Raw genomic sequence first — 3,663 nt, 5'->3', positions numbered from 1 at the left:
AATGATAAAAAGAGGGCTTTGAAGTGGTAGTAGGGATAAAGTAGTATTTTAACTATCCCAGCTCAACCAATGTGTGTGGAAAAGGAATCATTGGGAAATGAATAAGTGTGAAACCAGTGTTGAAAAGTGTTTGAAAAAGCTGTTCAACAGAAAGGAGTCAGATCTAAGTACAAGAAGATAGGAGTGGGAAAGAAAAAGCTTTAAGATAAAAATAAGTTTGTTACCAATGGATATTCCAAAGAGCATAATGGAAAGTGGAGAGAGTTTAAGTGTAACTTTCAAAGGATTGGTTTAAAAGAATGGTCATAAGGAACAGTCATGGAAGTTGGAGAATGACTTTGAAGAATGAATCAGAATCCTTGGAATGAGCAGAATATGATGGGCTGAGAGTTGTTTTATTCATTGAGAAGTGAGTCCAGCCTCTTTGAAGAATGATATTATTTTACTTTTTATCTTTGTGTCTCCCAGCACAATGCTTGAAATAGAGTAGGTGCTAAATAAATGCCTGTTGAATTGTAGTACTTATTTACTAAGTAAGCAAATAGCTATTGTAGGGCAATGGGGTAGGTTATGATATGAAAATATAAGCACAAAAAACAGCTGGAAATCAAAAAACTTACACTTCAGTAGTTCAATGGCCAGAGGTCATGGTCCCCTCCTATCCTTCTAGGTCAGGTGGCATACAGCTCTGCACACAAAATTGCCTGATAAATCCCTGAGTAGATACTTTTCCAGCCTTCTTATACCTCATTCCTAATCACCACCTCATGTATTCTGAGATCCAGTGATCCTAGTCTTGCTGTTCCTCACACAAGAAACTTTGGGCATTTTCACTGGCTATTCCCATGTCCAGAATTCTCTTCCTACTTATCTCTGCCTTCTGGTTTCCCTGACTTTCTTCAGATCCCAGAAAAAAAATCCCGTTTTCAACATAAAACCTTTTCTAATCCTTAATACTAGTCCCTTCCCTCTATTGACTATGTCCAATATTTCCAGTATATGCCTTTTTTTGGCCATAGTTGTTTTCATGTTGTCCCATTGCTCCATTACACTATAAGAATCTTTAACTGATGCTGAGTGAAACAAGCAGGGCCAAGAGATCATTATATACTTCAACAACAATACTATATGATGATCAATTCTGATGGACCTGGCCATCCTCAGCAAGGAGATCAACCAAATCATTTCCAATGGAGCAGTAATGAACTGAACCAGCTACACCCAGAGAAAGAACTCTGGGAGATGACTAAAAACCATTACATTGAATTCTCAATCCCTATATTTTTGCCCACCTGCATTTTTTATTTCCTTCACAAGCTAATTGTACAATGTTTCAGAGTCCGATTCTTTTTGTACAGCAAAATAACGGTTTGGTCATGTATACTTATTGTGTATCTAATTTATATTTTAATATATTTAACATCTACTGGTCATCCTGCCATCTGGGGGAGGGGAGGGGGGTAAGAGGTGAAAAATTGGAACAAGAGGTTTGGCAATTGTCAATGCTGTAAAGTTCCCCATACAAATAACCTGTAAATAAAAGGCTATTTAAAAAAAAAAAAAAGAATCTTGAGAGGAAGGGCTCTATTCACCTTTTTGTGGTGCTTCCAGCTTTTAGCACATTCCATTGCTCCAAAAAAATGCTTCTGGATTGCCTGATTGACCTGCTACCCATTTTGAAGCACAAAACTCATCCTAAAGGTAATTCATACAAAAGTGATGAGATGTTTCAATGTAATGAACAAAAATATTCATTCATTCAACAAATACTCAATCGAGAGCCTCTCAGAAGCAGGAACGTTGGTTTTAGGGACTGTGAAGGATACAAGAAACTTACCAAGTATTTGAGGAAACAATAATCTTGGTGGAAAACAAGATAAGACAAGAGAAGTTGCAAGGCCATATGTAATTAATAATCAAATCCATGCTATAAATAAGGGCAGAGGGTTCATGGGAAGAATGGATCCCTGTATGCTAGAATGGTCAGAAAAAGATTAGAGGAAGCAGTGTAGAATGAGCCAGGTTTTGGATGAGATAAGGAAATGGAAACAGTATTCCAGGAAGGAGAAATGTATACAGACACACAGACACAGATTCACACATTTATATATGCATACATATATACTTGTCTGTATATATAGACAACATATAGATATTTTGTTGTTCAGTCATTTTAGTAGTGTTCAACTATTCATGGCTCCATTTGAAGTTTTCTTGGCAAAAATACTAGAGTACTTTGCCATTTTTTTTCTCCAACTCACTTTTTGGAAGTTATGTTTTATCATTGTTTCTATGAAGCAAGATTTTATTCTAAAATGTAGTAGTTACATGCTATCTCTTCCATCTCTGCATCCAGGTTATGAGCTCCTTAAGGGCAAGACTTCTGTCTTTGTTTGTACTCCCACCCAATATCTAACATTGTACATTATCCTCAGTAAGCATTCAATATTTTTTGTGTAAACAAATGATTGAAAGAAAGATAAATCTAGGGATACTTTTTTCAGACATTAACCCTAAAAATGAAAGACTAAGATGACTTCCTATAATGAACACAGACTTTTTTACCACAAGAAAAGACAGGTTTTGGGCATACCAGGGCTGAATTTTGTTCAGTTTCCTAGTTTCCATCTCCATAAGGGAGATGGTTAGAATTGTAATTAATATCAAATACCTGATTTAACCTGGACTTCTCTCTCTGTTCTACACTGGGATTTCAGCCCTTTGGCTGCTGCTTTCTGGGGTGGGGGGGGGAGGAATCACCTACAAGTTGGAGGTAAGAAGCATTACCAATACCTTTATTCTGTATCCATTATGCTTCACTCTGTCTTCACTCACTGAGTCCTCTTAAAGAGTTGACTTGACCAAAGGAGATGCACATTTAGTATTAGCTTTTCTAGTCCTCCCTGCTTCCCCCTCTTAATTTTATTTTGTATAGTCATAAATTTAAGATATGAATGGAAATGGAGATCCCATAAGGGGCCTCTCAGGAAATCTCTGCCCTTCAGAATTTTTCCCATCACCTTTCTCTTGACTTACACATCTGCCAGCTGTTTAGACTTTTAAATGTTGTATCCTGCTTTCTAGAGTTCCCACACCAGGGTGATTAAAATATGCCTTCCTAGTGGAGAAGTGAGGCGGGACTCCTGAGGATGGTGGGAAAATGGAGTCTGTTTATCCCAAGGCCTTTCCCCTTTTTATACCCTCATAATCTTATGTAACAAAAACAGTGGGCATGCACTAAGCATATACTGCCCACGTGGGACCACATAAACAACTTGCTTTTGTACATAGTTTGCCACCTGCTATCACTCTTCCACCTGGTATCACTCTGTTTCAATCACAACACAGGTTGTCATCATCCCCTGACTTCTTAGGAAGGCCGACAACCCTTAGGGGAGATGGGGAGCCAAATCAGACACTGTCAGCAGATTCCCTCTGGGCTGAAGAGTCTTGTACCTCACCCAGAGTTCCCCCACTGTCTGTAGCCCTCTACATTTAAAAACTTTCAGACAATGGCTTTTCAATAGTGTTGGTCTTTTATCTTATTTTTCTGAAGATATGTAGAATTTCCATACTTTTTAATTTGGTATCATAGGATGCTTTAAAGCTCGTGTATATTCAACTTCATTTTATAGATGAGCATACTGAAGTCCACATAGGTTA

Source organism: Sarcophilus harrisii, chromosome 2 (assembly GCF_902635505.1).
Source record: "Sarcophilus harrisii chromosome 2, mSarHar1.11, whole genome shotgun sequence".
In the NCBI taxonomy this organism is placed as follows: domain Eukaryota; kingdom Metazoa; phylum Chordata; class Mammalia; order Dasyuromorphia; family Dasyuridae; genus Sarcophilus; species Sarcophilus harrisii.
The sequence above is the reverse complement of the archived record's forward strand: the minus strand, read 5'-3'. Positions refer to the sequence as shown.